This window comes from Falco cherrug, chromosome 8 (genome assembly GCF_023634085.1).
Source record: "Falco cherrug isolate bFalChe1 chromosome 8, bFalChe1.pri, whole genome shotgun sequence".
Lineage (NCBI taxonomy): Eukaryota > Metazoa > Chordata > Aves > Falconiformes > Falconidae > Falco > Falco cherrug.
In genome coordinates, this window is record NC_073704.1 from 6,633,278 (window position 1) to 6,652,474 (window position 19,197).

A 19,197-nucleotide genomic window follows, 5' to 3' on the forward strand; every position below is an offset into this window, starting at 1 on the left:
CCCACATTTGTGGAGAGCTGGTTGACACTTATTTAGGTTGGCACAAACTAAATATAACCAAGTGTGTGTGAAAGAGCACGCACGAGGTCACAGCTTCAAGAGCAGCAGAAAGCAGCGTTCTGCCTTTCATCGCAGAGCAAGGGGTTTATAGGCAAAATACAGCTATTCTGAGATGGCTCAATGAAACACACACAACCTGAACAAAAAGTAAGTATTCCATTCAACTTGTGAATGCTTGTGAAATTTATTTTTTTGCCAGCTTTTACAGTCCACAGCCTTCTCATTCAATCTTGAATAATAGCTTTGAATTGAGCTGTAAAAGCTTCCGAAGTTTGAAGTCTTTTGACAAGTTAATTTAGCTGTATGGTAAAAAGTTTTTCCCCCCAGATAGAATAAAGCCATCATATCATGAACGTAGTAGTCATCCAAGGGAAAGAAAACACCATTAGGATTAGAAATGATGGGCTTTATGGAGATAGTTTGTGGTTTAGTGTAATCTACTATCAATATTTCAGTAGAAAAATATTCTAGTCGTCATTCAGCTGGAAGTCAATATCTTCACTTAAAACCAACACCCAGGGGCCAGACTACATATATCTTTTACTGAAAAAGGAACTTGTTGCTTTTTTGTCATTTTGTTGGTTCTTTTTTTTTCTCCTTACGTTTATGTGGATTTTAACTGTTTTTCACCCTATATCATGTAGGATGTATTTTTTTTTCTTTTTTTTTTTTTCTTGGTTAAAAGAGACAGAATAGAAAAATGAATCAGTGTTTTCTCTATGTTTCCCACTATAGAGACACACGCTTTTCTCCCAACAGCTGCCATGGATGAAAATTCAAGGAAATAAAGATTCCCCCCTCCCCCTGTATTAAGAATCAGAAAAAAAAAATCACTGCTAAACTAAGCGTATCCAACAATTATTATAGCCTCAACTTCACAAAGATTCCATATTAATTTTTGACTTATTTCTTGTTTATGTCTAAATTTAAGCCTTAGTGTGACATTAAAATTGACAGAACCAACAAAACAGTTGAGGGGAAAAAGAGATTTCTTTTGTAGTCTTAACTCTCCAGTTTAATCAAGAGGGATAACAGCACAGTAAGAACTTTTGGACAGTGGTTTGTAACAGCTGCAGAACAGTTCACTATACAATATAGTTGAAAGCATAGCTGTAATAGCTAAAGAAATGGGGAGTTTATAAAATCCAGCAAAAATTGTTCAAATTTTAGCAAGGAGATTTATTGTAAAAGTGTATTGCGCTTGGGACAAAATTACTGCCATAACAATCCAATGTATCTTCATTACCAGTCTTCATATGCAAGCTTTTTCGATAAGTTTTCTACTTTTTCAGCTTACGTCTTCCTTAGACTTACTTTTCAAACAACAGCAACGTGACTTTTCCTTACTGCAGCACAAAGAAGCAAGTGGTTGCCCCTGCTCTCCAGGCTGCACAGGATGGCTATTTCCAGGTGTGATTCGGGGACGGGACATGCTGCAGCCAAGCTACCTGACAAACCTGTGGCAAACACGTAGGCGTTGAGTCTCCAGCTGCATTGCACCAAGCTCCACCACACCTCCAGTGCGGGAAGTAAGTGTTGCCTGTTGCATCTCTCATCTACTGCCACTAATTCTTGCATTCGCAAATGCCATCGTGTTGTATTTGACATTACTGAAATAAAGAGTATAATTTGAGAAACGGTACATATGATGGATTTTTACAAAATGTAAATATGAAGAGGAGAGCAAGTTTTACATTGTGACCTTCACTTTGAACTTCACTTGCTTGCCTTTTTTTTTTTTTTTTTTTCCTTCTTTCCAAGTAGAGGACAGGGACTTGAATTTGTCCAAGGCAACAGCAAGAATTTGTTTCTTAGAGACTGGCTCTTAATGCTTCAGAACTTAAGCTTTTCAGACCTTGAGTGATGAAGACTTTATGAAGTGTTGGGTCTGCAGACAAGCTGGAAAAATAGCTTCTGCAGCCAAATACAGGCTTCTTCAGCCTCAACAGGCACTCCCTTAAGTGGAGGAGAACCACCTTGTTCTCCTTTGCAGCTCACATTAAGCCAGACAGGACTGCTCTGCACAGAAGACAGATTTTGCAGCATAGCAAAAAAGAGAAGGCTCTGTCTGCAAGAGCATTGTACAAAGATCCAAGAAGGAGTCCCAGCTGAAGCAAAATTCACCAGGAAAAAACAAACAAAAAGGTATGTCAGAGGAAAACACAGGAGCGGAGCAATACAAATTTAACATTCCCTGTTCCGTTACAGCTGTGTCTTAAGTCTGGTTGGTTTGTTGCAGGGTTGTTGGTTTTTTTTTTTTTTTTGATAGCAGAAAGGAGTAAATAAGTATGCTGTAGGGAGGATGCAGAACAGATGGGAGTGGGAGATAAAAGCAAAGAAGCGTGGCTGGCGGCAGAGAAGTATCAAGGGAGAGCAACGATAGCAACTAACTGATTAGGAGCAAGAAGAGAAAGCAATCGCCAGGTAGAAACTTGCATCTAGGCTTGACCCTCTCTAAAGTAGCAAGTGGCACTGGCACTTGGAGTAGGTCTTCAGTGGCTCTAGAGGAAGTTCCTGCTGGCTTTCTTCCTCACTTGATACTCTCTTTTTTTGGCTCTGGAGGTGGTGGGAGAGGCTGGATTAGAGGGGAAAGCTGAGGTACCCCCGTTTTACTTTCACCAGATCCATGTGACTAGATAGGGAAATTAGCTGGAGTGTTGTGATGGCTGTTTCCTGCTTAAGAACTTAAAAAATGGAACCATTCCTGACAAACAAGAAGTAGAGTTCAGCTAAAGATGAGGTGGAGGTAGGCGGGAAGTTCTGTAATTGCATTTTATTTAAGTCTTTATGAATTAGCTCTGCCAATTTTTTTTTTAATTTTATTTTTATTTTTCGCTTCAAATGGCTTCTGAGTAGATTTTTTAGCTGCAATTACAGTAAAAACAGACTATGCTATATACAGTGGGATTTAACATATAGGATTGAATACCTTTTATTGTTAATCTCTTGAGCTCTAATTTACATGAACAGTAACAAGGTTTAATTTTCTGTCATTATGCATAGGTTAGCCTAGACTGGATATTAATAGATACACCTATTCACACCCACAGCCACTAGTACTGCATCAATCACATTTTGAAGATAAAACTTTTAGGGCACATTTTTCTCCTTGCTTCCTCTTTTTAAACTGCTTCAGCAATGCAGATAGCGTTGGAGGCAACTGATGCGGCCAGGCAAGTCGCCTCTGCGGTTTGTAGCCAAGAGAATGGACCTGCAGTAAAATGTCCAACCCTTTCTGTGGAGCGTATGGGGACAGGGGACACAGGTGGGGGACATGGGTAGGGTACCTCTAGGATATGTTTTGTTTAGAAGCTGCCACGACCATTTAGGTAAAGTGTTGTCTGTAACCCACATCAGTGACCAAACCATCTCCCAGCTGTACCAGAAATGGGGAGCTGCAAGAGAATCTACGGGTGGGTCCTGTGCTGACCACCCATCATCAGATTCACCAAGGAACGCATAGCTTTTGCAAGTATTGCCTTGTCAGCTATACAGTCGGCATTAGTAAGCTTCTAGTCTTATAGCACTTACATCCATAGGTCTCTTGACACTTAAAAATAATTTAGATTATTTATACATACATACATGTGAGCACACAAACTGGCCCTGAATAAAGACAGCAGAACAACCATACGAGGAAACCTAAAACCTCACCAACCAAAGAACAACAAACAAACAAGCCCACAAGGCAATTTAAGCTAAAAATGAAACAAAAAGGGTTTCAGCTTTATGCAGAAGTGGTGCTCCTCATGCCAGTGGTGTTCTTAGGTGTGTATTACAGGGAGAATATTCAAAAACTTCAGACCTTCTCCAAGGCAGGCCATGCTGTCTGTATGCTGAAGTTTACAATAATCAAAGTGTAATGTTTAAGTTGTCAGTAATAAATTAATCTCTTAAAGTAAGATCGGAAATTTTAAGTTAATGGGATGCTATTGCCAATGGAACTGTCAGAGTAATTCTGACCTCTGCCAAGACCCTAGTGTGTTGTTCACAGCATGGGAAAAAAAACAACTGTAGGGGTCAGATCAATATGGCAAGGATTTTTAGATGGGTGGCCCTTTCAAATGGAAATGTAGTTGCTAAACATCTCAAAAAGGAAAAAAAAAAACCCGAGCAGTGTTTATATACTACCATGTATATGTAAATTTTGAGGGAGGGACAAAGTTGTTAGCAATTCTTGTCAGGTTCCAGAATTTATGTAAATCCAGATGGCTGAACTACAGGAGTTCATTTTTCTTTAAGGAAAATCTGGAAGTTTAAAAACAATTTAGCAAGAGCCAATTAATCAAAACCACCAGAAGTGTGCTGGGATGGCTGCCTACAAATAGGAATGTTATGTTTCATATTGTCTTGGTCAAGGATGTCAAGAACTCCTTGAAAACTAAATGGGAAGTTCCTGTGTATTTAATGGGCTATGAGTATGGTACGGTGACTGCCCTGCAGGACCCCGACTGCTACAAGAGGTGTGGAAGCAGGCTGCTGTGCCCAACGGGCTGGTACCATTAACTCCTTTAACTCTGTGCAAGCCAAGGGCTCCACCTATGTGAAGCAGAAGAGCCCTCTGCAATGTACTTGGATGGGAGAGGGTTGAATGCCGTGCAGATGGCCTTCACCTTGGACAGAATGGAAAAGGGGTCATCTTCTTTCTAGGACCACCACGGTGGCTTTCCTTCAGAAAAAGGTTAACAGCTGCCACAAAAAAGGGAGTAATAATATTTGATGTGGTGGCATCTGAGACTTAAGACTTTCCTTGGCCATTGGCAATCTCTTTGGTGAAGCTTGAGACTGTCACCTAATGCATCTCAGGCAGGACGCTCCCAACAGAGCATGCCTTGCAGGTATCCTTTAGCTGCGCTTTCTTGCACCAGCTAATACAGATGCTGAAATATTTTGTTTCCCATGATACAGAACATTTGCAGCATGACTGCTTAGTTTTAGGCATTTGTGCTAGTCAAAGGTAAACCAACAAAATGCAAGTGCAATGAGCATCGTGCCAGCCATGGGCTTGGCCAATCAAGAAACTGCAGCTAGAGAAGACTTGACAGTTCAATAGGGTAATTCTTTAGAAAATAGATAAATCAATTAAATGTTGAATGGTTGCTAGGAAAACACAGGTAGAGGTGAGTGTGCTGAACAATTCCTTTTATTTATTTTTTTTATTATTCTTGATAATAAAAGCAAGGATTTGCAAAGATTTTGAACTATACTCTCCTCTTCTCATTTTTTTTTATATCTTGATTCAGCTGTTTGCTATTAAAAGCAGTGTACTCAGCAGCCATTTTTTATTGAGAGTACTTGATGGATAAAAAATTAACACTTCAGCAGTGGGATCTTGAATACATATAACTGAGAAAAAAAAAGTTCAATATTCTATTAAAATGCTATGTGTCTACCATGGCTTGCATTTTGTATGGGAGTTAATCTATTGCCATCAGTATCCTGAGAATCAAAATATAGTTTCGGATACATCAAACCACCTAAGGAAAGACAACAAGAGCACGTAGCTTTCTTGTTACAATCGGAAGAGTTAAGTTCTAAAGAGCACATCATCTAACAGCACTAGTTGCCCTCCACCTCATGTTTCCCTTAGTCAAATTAATACAGATTTGAGTTGCTCTTTCTGTTACATTTCCACCTCTTAGAGGTGAAACTGCGGAGGAAGCTATAGGTCAAGGGGACAGCGGGGAAGACTAGTTTGGTGCAGAGCCGCCCAGTGCTGTGTGGAGAGCTCTTCACCCCACGCTGCTCCTCTGGCTGCTGCAGCTTCGTGCTCGGCCATGAGATGCTGGGGTGAGGACAAAGTCACCAGGCGGGAGGGGATGGTGCTGAGGCCTTGGCTGCCCTTCAGCTGCTCCACAGGCTGCCCCTCGAGCAGAGGCGAGGTGCGGGTGCTGTGCTGCCAGTGAAGGGTCCCTGCCTGCCCGGGGACTCCGAGCCTGAGGGGGCCGGAGGCAGCCGGCCTCGGAGGCCCAAACTCCAGGCTTCCAGCCCGCTCCCCGTCCCCGGCCTACCCCGGCCCGGGCTGAGGGGCTGCGGGCCCAGCGCCGACATGGCGGACACCGGCCCGACCCCCAGGGCCGCGCCGTCACCTAGGCGACGGGCCGCGCGCCACGGGGCGGGGCCAGTGGGCCGGGGCGGGGCCAGTGGGCTGGGGCGGGGCCTGATTGCTTCCCTTCCTCCCCCCCCGCGGGAAGGAGGGGGGGGGGGGGGGAGTGAGAGAAAAAAGGGAGCTGTGGCTATAAATAAACCGCGCTTCCTGATTGGCCGGAGGGAAAAATGGTCGCACCACGTGACTCTCCATCTAAAAATTCCAAGATGGCGGATCCCATCACGGGCTGAGTCCGTTGGTGGCGCGCGCGCCACGGTGTCCGCGCCGGGGCCATCGCCGCACAGCCTCCCCGCCTCGCCCGCCGCCGCCTAGGTCAGTACGCGGCGCCCCGCCGCCCCCCCCGCTCCGCGCCGCCCCCGCCGTCGCGCCTCGACGCGGCCCCTTTAAGGCCGGGCGCTTTTCTGCCCGCCGGCTTTTAACCGCGGCAAGGCCGCTCCCGGCCGCCGGGGCCTTAAGCGGCCGCACGGCTGTTTTTTCCTCTCTTCCAGCCGTGAAGCGCGCAGCGTTCCGGAGGGGGAAAGGTGATGGGCAGCTCCTAGCGCCAATGGGATCTGCCGGTGCGGCAGTGGCGGGTGGATTTGAGCCACTCGGCGGCTCCTGCCGCGCGCTGATTGGTCGGCGCCGCTTGGCGGGGCGGGGCCGGGGAGCGCCATCGCTCGGCATGGGCGCAGCGGCGCGGTGGGCGGGGTGGGAGGGGCGTGACGGGCAGCGCTCCGGCCCATTCAGAGCGCCGGGCCTCCCCGCCGCTCGCGTTTTTGTGAATGAGGCGGGTGGGGCTAGCGCTGTTGAAAGGCACGCCCCCTCCCTCGCTGGACCCGCCCTTTCCCTCCCCTCCCGGGCGGCCGCGACTCCTCCTTTCCCCCCCCTCCCCCCCCCCCCCCCCCCCCCCCGCGAGCAGCGCCGCCGCTGCCGCCGCCTCGGTGCTGCGCGGGGCTCGGCGGGGAGCGATGCGGGCAGCGGTGAGTGCCGCGGGCGGGGGCCGGGCCGGCCGCCCGGGCTGTGGCCGGGGCGTGGGCCCGGGGGCGACGGGGCGCGGGTGCTGGCCGGGGCGGCGGGGCGGGCGCGGCGGCCCTGCGGCGGGGGCGACGCCCGCGGCGGGGCCCTGCGGCGCCGAGCGGGCCGCGGCCCGGGGTCGGTGCTTTGCCCCCTTATCCCGCCCCGGGAATAACGCGGGACTTGGGGAAAGTTTCTGCCGGGGCCGGCTCCGCCCGCGGCCCCGCCGATCGCGCTTCGCGCCGGGCCCGGGGCTGCCTGGCGGGGCAGCAGCTCCCGGGCTGGGCCACGGGGGTGGCCGCGACCCCCGGGGCCCTAACCCCTTAAAAACCAAAAAATATCCCTCAAACCGGCTTTCCTTGGGAAAGCCGGGAGGTGTTCCCCTCAGCATCAGGCGCTTTTCGGCAGTCCCGAGGTGCCGCGGGCTGTGAGGGGAGATGACAGGTCCGAGCCGAGCCGGGCTCCGTCCCCGGCACAGCCTGCGGCGTCCCCGGCACACGCCTTGGGGAGGGGGGGCGTCAGCAAAGTGCCAGTGCCGCTCCGAAACGCGAAGTGCAACGCTGAATTCAACACCCCCCCCCCCACCCCCCCACCCCAAATAATAAGAATAATAAAAATAAATCCTACCGGGCGTTCGGAGGAGCGCGCAGGGAGGTGTTGCTGAGCAGTTGTGTGGGTTTTGCTGCAGGAATTTATCAGGGCAGATGCTGTGCCAGCCCCGGCCCCGCCACGGTGGGCTGCTGGGGGTCTGTGGCGTGGCCAACCCAGCGTGACAGCTCCAGCGAGCAAACGTATTTACACAGCAATTATCGGACTTTATAGCGTGGTGCAGCGTACCACTGAAAGGGAAGTAAACCTGCCCTTTATTCAAAACACTTGCGTAATTGCTGTGTGCACGCGTTTCACGATAGTGGAAGGTTTGGGTGGTTTTTGTTTTTTATTTTATTATTTTTAGTTGTTTGCTTGTCGGTAGCCTGCTTTGGGAGATTTGCATAAATTAGGCTTGTCGCTGCAACCGCTTGTTTTCTGGCCATAAGAGCGGATTTCATTTTACAGGCTCGCCTGATATTCCAGAATGGATTACAGGTCTAAAAATGTTCCTGAGAAGTGGGATCTGTGTTGGGAAGGTGTGGGTGGATTCAGGATGTGAAAATGGCTTGCAAATCTGGGATGGGGTGTGCAGCTCAGGGTGGCGGAGCTGGGGGTATGGGCGCTCTCCAGTGTTCTCCATTTCTCCTCAACAGGCAGCTTTATTTCGTGCTTGTTCCTAACAGCTGTGTTCTGTTGTCTTCATAATGCTAATTTGAGACTGAAGAGATGGAGCAAGTATTATTTTGGTCCTCTGTGCTACAGTGAATTTCACCGTTGAGTGAATAATCTCCTTGCCAGCGCATTTTGATTTACAGGTATTATGTACTGTCAATAACTGGGACTTGTGCTGTATTCGCTGCCGTCAAAGTGCTTTCGCTTGTTGCCAAAAGCTACCTGGAGTTAATTATCTGAATTGGACTTTTTTTAACAGCAACATTTTTAAAGCTAAGGAGCTCTGAAGTTTATATAATAATCTGTTTTTTGGCAAGGTTTCTATTATTTTTTTTCTTGTGTGTGTGTGTAATGCGGTCTGTCGCGGCACTGAGTTTTAATCGTTTCTGATGTTTCCACCACTGCTGTATGGAGTTTTCAGCCTAAAAGCTGCTGTTGCCGCTCCGCAGCTTCTGAAATAGTCGAGGGCATTGAATTAAGAAAGCTCAGCTGCTTGTATACAAATATACAGCAATTACAAGGCAACAAAGTTATTGCAGAATCCTCCTGTAACCATGGCAACATGTTCACTCAATTACATTTGGAAATGTAAAATGCCACCCAGTTAGAAAGAGTAAGTTTTAGCGACTGCAGATTTTCTGTATAAAGTGAAATGTGTAAGACATGGCTTTCCAGGATTATATACATTTCTTCATATTTGGATGGCGTGTTTTAGCATGTGTATTTGACAGATTTCCATTGCTGGTATTAAGCTGTGTCCTTGGTTGTCTGAATTTGTGTGTGTGTGGGAGAAATCCCAAAATGTTTAAATCTTTAAAATGTAACTTTGCCATCTTATAATTTCTTTGGTTTTGCTCCAGGACTTGGCTTTAGAAAGCGGGCAGATTAGGAAACGCGTGAAATACATTTTGAAAATTACCTCAGAATACCAGAGGAATTTGTCATTTACTTAATGGGATAGAGGCATGAAAGGAGAGCATATGTATGGCATGAAAGCTTTTATTCCTTTGGGAGGACATGTTTGTTGAGCAGTCTGTGTTCATGTAGTTGATCTCCAATGGACTATTCTGAAGTAGAAGAAAACTGGCAGGTGTGAGCTACTGCACTTGTGGTCAGCCCTGAGAGAAAGCAGTGAAGAAGTTCTCAAGAAGCCCCAGATTACGAGACAGCAGGTTGAGTACACCAAGGTCCTAATGTGTGATGCAGGTGAACTCCTTAGTGGAAGTCAGTTTCATTTACTGCTTGCCTTTTGATGGAGACTTACTAGCAAAAAAAATAAAACAAATTATGTTCTTGCCTATGTTGATCTTTGTGTTGGTCAAGTGTTTCACAGGCAGTGAGCCATTAATGCAGAAAAAAGGAAAAAGCAACAATACACTTAGAACAAATTGTTGTTTTTTCCCCCCCCTAACCCTGAGTGATGTATTTACAGACACCTGAAATTTACGAACTTCTGAAGAAGTTACCCAGTAATGGGAACTGATACAAAATATTTAGGTGGATGCAGACTGCGGTGGGTTGTCCTCCAAGAAATGAGTTGTTCCCAAATGTTCAGGGGCTTGAACTCCATGCTGTTTCCCAAACCCGGGTTGTATCTGGATTTGAGAAGCTTTGCAGGTCCCGTGGACCTGTGCTAGGTTATGGATGGTTTTGGAAGGAAGCTCTGTCCAACCTGTCAAGTCTTTCTGCTTTCACCACAAGCAGGTAGCTTGCCTGCCTTGTGGTTTGCACACTTCTCAAAAGCAGCAGCTTGAGCAAGTGTGACTTTCTGCTCCTATGGTGAGTGCTTGTTTTTTTCTTTGCCTTCTACCATGGGCAGAGGTGGAAGCATAGGAGCTGCCTGTTTATGGACTGCTGGAGAGGGGGCGTTCATCTCAAGTGTTCAACCTTAAATCACATGCTGAACTGCTAGGGCGAGGAGTAGGGCTTGTTAAAATTGAGCAGGAGTCCATGATTTTGGATTAGATTGCACTCTTAATCTTTTTGAAATAGTTTTGTGCTTTCTGGGGAACAGATTTCTTAAAGCCATCTTAAGGTGTATCTGTGATTCAGAAACTTGGTGCATTGCCTGAAACTTGTCCTCTAGGATCACTCGTAGGTTTCAAATCTGAGGAAGCTGCAGACTTTCTATACATGAACATGCCCAGACACATTTAAAACAAAGTGTTGAGACAAAAACTTGCCACCAAATACACAGTATGTGATAGGATTAAATATTCTAGGGGAAATTTCTTTCATCTTCCAAAGCTGAGAATAGGCAAGAGCTTTTAAAATGGTTTGCTCACAAATGTGCTTCTCAAATAACTCGTGCTAGAAGAAGTTAGTATGTTGAGTGTCTCTTAAACGTTACTGCGCAGGCTTACCTTAAGGAGGGCAAACTGACAGTTTAATGTAGGGCATTTGTGTTCTTGATCAGCTGAATATTGTGCATGCTCCACTGAAATACTACTATCTTCATTTCTGGGACTTTTGGATTGCTTGTATGCCGCGCCGTATCTTTGTAAGGTCATAGTAACTAGTCATCCTCGTGTTTCCTCAAGGGTAGTGTGCGTCTGTCTGGGTTAAGTGGTGTGAGAGTGTGCTAACGTGATGCTCTCTTCAGGGTTTGAAAGCCAGAATGCTCGCTGCCCAGCTGTGCCAGCTTTATGTTGGGGTTGAAACACTACTTTGGTGTCCTTTTCCAGTTAAAGAAGTGCTTGTGTTACACTCCTTGGCATTGTATATATTTGTGTTTACTGGAGATAAATACTCCTTGGCGTTGTGTGTGTGTATATATATATATATGTATGTATGTATAATATAAAACCCCAAATGCTCGGGACAGTATTTTTACTTGTCTTACTACTGTGTGTACTCAACCATAGATGCGTTACCAGAAGAGTTTATTTGCTGAATAGTATCTGTTGCTAGCCTGTTCCAAATGGCAAAGCCTGTTACAAACCACAAAGAAATATTAATTGAACATGTTATTTGGACACTCGTAACAACATTCATTAAATATTTGCCAAGTGTTCTTGACCCTTTTTGCTGGTTTATTTGGTGAGTCATCTTCTACTTCATTGTTCCTCCATTTCACCTTTAGCTTGTTTCCAGTTATCCCATTGCTTTTCTGTAATCTTTTTCATTCCTGCTACCTAGTCTACAAGACCAGCCATTGGGTGTAAATTTTATCAGACTCCTGCTGGAATCCTTTGAGCTTGTGCTTTTGTGAAATTGTGTTTTACTGGACAGAGAAGCTGACAGGATGTGTCTTGTCACTGAATTCAAAATTGCTTTTCGGTTTTGAGTCCACTTCCCTAATGGATAGCTTCTGTTTTCCATTTACCTTTGCTTCCAGGTTTCCCAGGTTGAAGCATACCAATGATCCAAAAGCAACAAAAGGAAGCTGGTTCTCCTCAGCTTGCTTACTGATCTCAGACCTCTAAAGGGGGGGGACGGAACCCCATGAAAATAGGTGGTTTAGCCTCAAATTGTTTAAGCTAAGAAACAGCAGAAACTCTAAAGCTGTCTGCTTTAATAATTAGAAATGTGGCAATTTTTTTACCTAGTAAAAAGGGGTAAATAGTCTTCTGAAATATTGAAGTAAAAGCTATGTGCGGTGGGGGAGGAAATGCATCTTGGCATTTTGATTTGATTTAGATTGTTTCTTACATATATTGTCTCTATATTCAAGTTCCTTGGATGAGGGGACTCTTCAGACTGCTCTAGTAATTAATGCCACTTGCATTTTAATTGTGTTATGCAGAAAACTGAAGCGGGCCAGGTTTACTTTATCCTGCAGTGGACCATGTTGATAAGGCAATATATAACAGATGATTCATGAAGTGATGCTTGTCATTGCCAGGACTGCTTGAATAGCAAGCAGATTTTGGGCAATGCTTCTTCACTGGAAAGACTCGGGCAGTTTAAACTGAGAGAAGAGACAAATATGTGCTGTATTTCTGGCCATGTTAAAGGAGCTGCCTCACAAAATATAGAAGAAGTTGGGGGGTGGGAATGGGTGAAATAAAGCGGGCTAGAGAAGCAGGAAGGCACACAGAGGTTGCATAATAATGTTGAAAAAGGGAATAATTAGGAAAAGACTATAAAATCTCTTGGAAAGCTTGTGTGGTTTTCCCCTTGCAAGAAATTATAGCTTGGTGTTCCTCTAAAAATTTGGCCCTTTTTTCCATGGCATTCATTACTCTAGGCACTTCTTGATCAACATATTTTTTTTCCTGCATGTTTTCCGGTTGGATATTACTTATTAAAATGTGCTTCAAACTGCCGTCTACTACCGCAGAGGAATGTGTGTTGACTTGAGATTGCGGGCATACTTAGCTGTCTGTCCATATCAAATGATTAAACCTTTGTTTCTCATACAGGACATATTTAAAAGAAGGAATTTGCAGTTTGAAAATGGATCTTGGGCTACTAAGAAACCTTTTTCTAGTTTGGTCAAGGTTAGGTTTTGTTATTTTATTTTATTTTTTTTAACCCAAAGAGTCTTCTGAGACAGCCATTTGGTTTGGTTGAGGACCAGAGAGGTGTTGGGAGGAGCCGAAGGCCATGTGTGCCGCTAATGTGGCTTATCCGCGGTCTGAGGAAGGAACAGCTCCTTTCTTTGGGGCATTGTTACAGTAGTTTAGACAAGTCCGTAGGAGGTGACAGTGTTGCTCGGGCAGTGTGTTGCCCATGAGATGATGATGTCTAGGAAACCATCTGGCAAGTTTTTCAGCTGTCCGTGTTGCAGATGTGACTTGCTGAAATGGCAAATTGAAGACCCTGCCTTGGGCACGATCTGGCTGTCATGTCTGGGTTTGTTCCTGTGTTTACTCTCTTGTTTTCTTTTGAGTTTGATCTCCTGTAAACCTTTGCTGGATGTGTGTGTCTGTATGTTTTATAACAAGGCAGTAAGCTCTTGGATGAGGAATTGTGGTGCAAGTTTTTTTTTTTTTTTTTGCAATCATAGGATAAAATGATGTATGGGAGATTAACCTCTCAAATTGGGTGCTAGCAGCGTAGCAATGTGCTGTTTTGAATGATCTTTTAAAGTGTGTCACTCATTCTGGTGAACACTGACATCCGATTGAACTTAACTCCATTCGTCTTTTATGAATAGTGAAAAATTTTGATATTTCACATGTAGGAAATAATTTACTTTATTAATTTTTCTGAAGAACTGGTGCTTTAATGAGGTGTCTGTCAGTAAGACTTAATTACTGTAAAATTCTGTGAACATTAGTATACTGTGGCTTGTTCTATGTAAAATGGAATTTCATTTGTCAAACGCGCGTGTTAGCGTTAGTTTGCTGATATAATTAGCGTTAGCTTAAATTTGAGAAATAGCAGTTATTCATAACTGACCTGTCACTAGTAATGGTGTGCAAGATTTAGCAGGGTGCTGTACTTACCCAAACTGGTGCTGCTCTGCCCTCTCTGTGATTGCGCACAAGGACACTGGTGGCAAGGTGTAGCATCACAGCTGCGTCCGCACTAATGTCTTTGAACATTTCATGTTGAATAAGCAGTTATTCAAATTTGCTCTTCAGATTAAAGGTAGAAGAGCACGTTACGCTGTTCCCCTTAGTTTTCATTTTACTTCAATGGAAACCTGTGTCTTTCACAATGCTATCTCTAGTCAGTTAACGTACTTCTACTGTGTTGCGTTTTCCTAACATGCTAAAACAGCTTATGTTGCATGTGCTCAGTAGAAAAACGTTCAAGTTAGTTCTGGTGTTGTGCTGGCAAAACTTTCCATCTTGTGTGCATAGCTTCAAGAAAAGGATCCAGAATGTAAGCCTGAAACAATGAATTAATTCTGTTGCATGTTGTTCCCAAGAAGTATTTTGAAAGAGAGTGTTGTTGGGAGTATTAGGAGAGTTACATTTTTCCCCACAGGAGCTACAGTTATCTAGTTTTTGTTAGTGTTTGTCCCAGATTCTGTTAAAATAGCAAATACAGGTAGTTCTTCTAGTGAGCAAAAAGACAAAAAAAAAAAAAGGGGGGGGGGGGGGCAAAAAATGTGCCTGTTTTCTTGCTGCAGGTTCATATAAAATGTAGAGCAGTGACATTTGCTTTTCTGCTCAAATAATGTGCGTGAAAATGAAGTGTTAAGTGAAGAAAAGTTGCGTTATTAACACCTTTAAAACAATGAGGATTCTGAAAAATGGAATAGTCCGCGAGTTTTAACCTTGAGAGGTTGGTAGCTCGGGGCAGTGGGAAGGGAAGAGTCTACTCTGGAAACACAGTGGCAGTGGGGTAGGTATTTGTGGACACCGGCTGATTTGGAAGATGGGATGAGAGGGAAGGTGAGCTCTTGGCCTTGAGGCCTTGACTTTGACTGCAGTGAGTGGCTCAAACTGCAAACGATGAAGGGTGTAAAGATTATTTAATTCCCAAGGACCAGCGGAAAGGAAAGAGCTGTGATGCAGACTGTCAGGCAGGAGGGGTCCTGGAAGGAGAATTTAGGCAAAACTGAGCTTTCCTGCAGGCCACGTTATATTTTAGAGCATTGCATAGGTGGAACTTTCGTCAAACAAAAAGAGAGTTGCTTGTCCATCCAGCTAAGGCTTTTGAAAAAAAATAATAAATAAAATGGCTGTACCCAGTGCTTTGGGCTGAGTCGGGAGGGGACTTCTCCCAGCCCTGGTGTGACCAAGGTAGTTGGACTGTGATGCAGAGGTTGGCCTCTTGCAGCACAACACACCCTGCTGGGAGGCCTGGCTGCTTTCCTTAGGCCATTTGGGGAAAAGGGAAGCATAGACATCTTTCTGGAATACCTGGGAAGATACAGGTCATGTTTCTTGTGGAGGACTTGTTGGAGGGGATGAATGACGGCGCTGTCAAAAAACTGCAGAGGGTGAGAAAGCAGTAAGGTGCAGTTTCCTGCTGCCTTCCCAGGGAGACGATGCAGTTCCTGCGCATGGTTTGTGCTGCCATTGCATCTCCAGGGGCAGTGAAAGAAACGGCTCCCTACAATGCTAGCAGGATCTAAACACAGCCCTTTCTTGCTCCATGTGCAAAGCAGAAAGCCTAGTCTGTTGCTGCTCTTTTCTGTTGTTAGTCAACAAATTGACTCCTGGATTTCTGTAAACGTCACCTCTGCTGTAGGTAGCTGGTGGTTACAGTCACAAATTAACTGAAGTTCTCCAAGTTTAATTCTGTTGCAGCTGCTCTTACTCAGTGGAAGCAAGGCCCAGATGTGTGTGGTAGTGAGTATGCTCAAGATTTTGTCTTGTCTTCGTTCTGTGATGAAGAGGAAGGGAAGGCAAGATGAAGAGGCCATGTGCAGCCAGGTGGTTTTGAATCTAGTGTTGGGTATCTTGCTGAGTAACCAGTCCTTCCAGTGGATTGGAACAGAAATTGGCTACCATGATCTGCATTTGCATTTCAGTTTTTCCTCACCTACTTGATGTAAATGAGCCTCCTAAAATAAACTCTTTTCCATATGGATTCTGTTGTGCACTTCTCCTACCCAAGACTGATTTTCTGTTTGAATCTGGTGGCAATGGTTTGGTTGGGAGAAAAATTTATTTGCTTATTTCGTCCAACTGTTACCTGCTGTCAGACTCTGGTGGAGGCTGAAGGATACATGTGAGTGAAGACTGCCTCTCGCAGGATTTTTAGCCTGGAAGCATGACAAAAGGAGGAGGGGAGGGAGAGGACTAGAAGTGAACATCAGGGTAGTTACTCTGATTGCATGTGGTATGTGTTGAATGCTTTGTTGGTTACAGTATACCTTGAAGAAGACAGCCTTGTAAGTTGAAATCTTGTTCAGCGTGTGAATCGCTGAAAATAAAAAACACTTTTACTATGCAATTTTATGAGCGATCCATGCTGGTATTGGGTGGATTTACATAGATTACATGGTCTTGTTCACCTCCCTGGCTGTATGTGGGTATCTTATATTGATATTTCCTGTACTAGGTTATGCTTTGTAAAGAGCAATTGGTGGTGGTACCCAGTAAATCTGATTCTTGTGTCTGATTCGTGGTACTGCAAATGTAATGATAGCTGGTGTTCCATTTAGGGGTGGGGATCAAATCCTTCTCGGTGCAGAAAGCTTGCACACACGTGAAAAACAGAACACAATCCATTCTCTTAATGGAGAAGTGAATGGTATGAATCCCTTTTGGGCAGAATTGGGCTGATCTTCGCAAATTGACTGGTAACCCTGGGGGTGGTGGTGTGGGGCAGCTGGGAGAGTGCTGCAGTGAGTGCCCGGGGGTTGACAGTGGTTCTGGATGGCAGACATGTAGTTAGTACCAATTTCTATGGCCCAAGTGTTCTTACGTCGGTTATCAACAGTATTAGAAATCTCAGCTGAATTCAGTTTGGCACTGAAAGTGTGCTGCTTCTGGTCTTTGCTATAAAAATGCTGGTCTAAAAATAAACCGACGTGCAGGGGAGCAAATGAAGAACTTGTGCACAGAACATAAGGCAGAATGCTTGACTGATTGTGGAGATGGTATCACAGAGTAATGCTGACCATGGCGTGAATGAGGTCAAAGGAGGAAAGTTTTGCACAAGGTAATAATTCCATTGTAAGAGGAGAAGGAAGGAAGAAAACTGAGCCTTGTAAATAGGCATTGAACAATTCGATAAGCCTACCAGTGGCTGGACTGCCACACTTCAAAGGATATGTGCCGTAAAAGCCCAAACAGCAGTGGAGTGAGGAATATTACACCCCATATATGAAATCTTGTAGTGTAACAGCTAAACCAGGCTGTCCTTGTGCAGGTCCTGTTAGAAATTTGAGTTCGGATTGTACAGACAGTATTAAAAAAAAAAAAAAAAAAGCATTTGTGTTTAATTAGGTATTTACTTGGTTTAAAGTACCAGAAAACTGAAGCGACTTGAGATGTAGCCATCTAATGCTAGAATTGTGAGCATCTTCTTTGCATGAGGCTTATCACCCCTCCTCATGAGAAGGATATCCAGTTATTGTAAACTTTCCATTCCTAGATCTTCCGAAGTGCCATTATGAATGACATTCCCCACATTCTTTCCTTTGCTGGAAGGAGCTGATGAAGCCGGGAGGTTGGGAGGCACACTGGAAGCTGAGAGATAGCCTAGTGAACTAGAGCCTGAGCCTTCTGCTCCCTCTTCTGAAGGTATTCCCAGTGTGGTATCCCCCCAGTCCAAGGAGTTTGATATGGACATGCAATCCTCCTTGTTGTCTTTTTGCCCCAGTAAGAAAAATCTTCAGTCTCTGCATTCACTAGAGCAACTTTTAAGAGGAGCAAGTTAGGCTAAATTAAAAAAAAAAAAAAAAAAAGGCAAAAAGCAGCATATTCTTGGCAATAATTTAGACTTTTGCTGTAAACTGTCTACATTCCCTGGGGGATGAGGTTTCCTTTTGTGAAAATCTGTTCTGGATTCAGTATGTTTGGCAATTTCTCTGTGTGACTACCTTCAGTTTTTCGTTTTGGTGGTGTAAATGAGCAGACTAATATGTGTGATTCTAAGTACTCAGATTGTTGTTTTTTCTTTTTTTTTAAAAAAAGAAAATAACCTCTTAAGTATACTGGGGACTGATGAGGCTTGCATTCATAGTATTGCAGCACAAGGTGTTCTCTGTTTTAGACTGTAAATATTTATCTCTTGTCAAAGCAGAGCAGTTACTATTGGGAACTGATCTGGCATGCGAAAAGGTTTTCCTTGAGGAATTTGTTTCCTTTTATTTACAGTGTTATCATGTATTTAAATTCTGGGGCCTCAGTGTATAGCTCTGAGGCTTGTTCTTAACATTGGCAACAAAAATCTAAATTATCACAGCCTCTGAATACGGTTAAGTGAATTCTGAGCATATGCTGTAGCCAACCAACAAGTGTGGGTGTGAAATTCAAGCAAACATAGGAAAAGGTACAGATGTTTTCCTGCAGCTACAGGAGGCCTACTAAATGAGAAAGGCAGCAAGCCCCGTCACCGGGTGCTTTCTGGGCAGTAGGTGCCCAGTGCTTGGCGTGGCTGTGATGGAAAGAGCACGTATCGAGCACGGGTGTTTCATGGTCTGGCATTTTGCAATCGCTTGTCTCTCTCCCCCTCCTCTTTGCGTGGCTCTTCTCTCCTGGAGCAGACCCTCACAAACCCTTGCTGTGTCTCCATTTAGCCTCCCTGCCAGCGAACATGCTTTGTCATAACCTTTCTTCAAGAGCTTCAGTGCTGTGAGTTTTGCTGAGCGATCTCTTGTTAAATTGCTATCTGTTATGTTTACCGCAGGTATGGAGAGATCTAGAGATCGTTTCCTGCAAGTAGCAATACCTGAATCCTCACTGCTGGCTAAAGGTCTTGCTTTTGGAGAGTTGTAGGTTGCTTTAATCTCTCTGCAGTGGCTTACATTTCTGGATAAATTGTTTCTGTTGTATTGTGCCATATGTGGGAGGCTTATTCAGCCTGGAAAGGTCTGATTTTTTTCCTTTTTTACATCTTACTAGCTTCTGTACATATTTTTTGTACTGGCAGTTGCTGAAGTTCAACTGTGCTTGTTAGGTAGCTGACTTCCCCGCATACTTTGTCTCAGAAGAGAAGCTAAGGGCTGTCAAGCAGGTGTCCTAGTTGGAGTACTTCCCCCCCCCCCCCCCCCCCCCCCCTCCTTTTTAGGAAACAGGCTCGTTGATTGAAACAAGTTACTGAAGCCGAGTTCAGCCCCTGCCATTGTAGGGAAGAACTGCTTTTGCTCTTGCTTATGAATGTGCAAAATGCATGTCTCGGGCTGTAGCCAAAACTGGCCTTTGAGCTTGTGCCTCTGATTTAGAGGTGGTAGGCAGATAAAATGAAGTGAAAATAAA

General features: G+C 44.8%; 1 protein-coding gene across 4 annotated transcripts in view; it reads left to right on the forward strand.

Annotated features, from left to right (window-relative positions):
• The first annotated feature begins 6,325 nt into the window (after positions 1-6,325).
• HDAC4 (histone deacetylase 4) overlaps positions 6,326-19,197 on the forward strand; it is a 267,127-nt gene continuing 254,255 nt past the window's right edge. The window contains exon 1 of one of the 4 annotated variants that reach the window (XM_055717631.1): positions 6,326-6,481. The gene's annotated coding sequence lies outside the window, so the exon portion shown is untranslated. Of the gene's footprint in view, positions 6,482-7,050; positions 7,129-19,197 lie in introns of those variants that run through there. The other 3 variants (XM_055717628.1, XM_055717629.1, XM_055717630.1) reach the window with 3 other exon arrangements.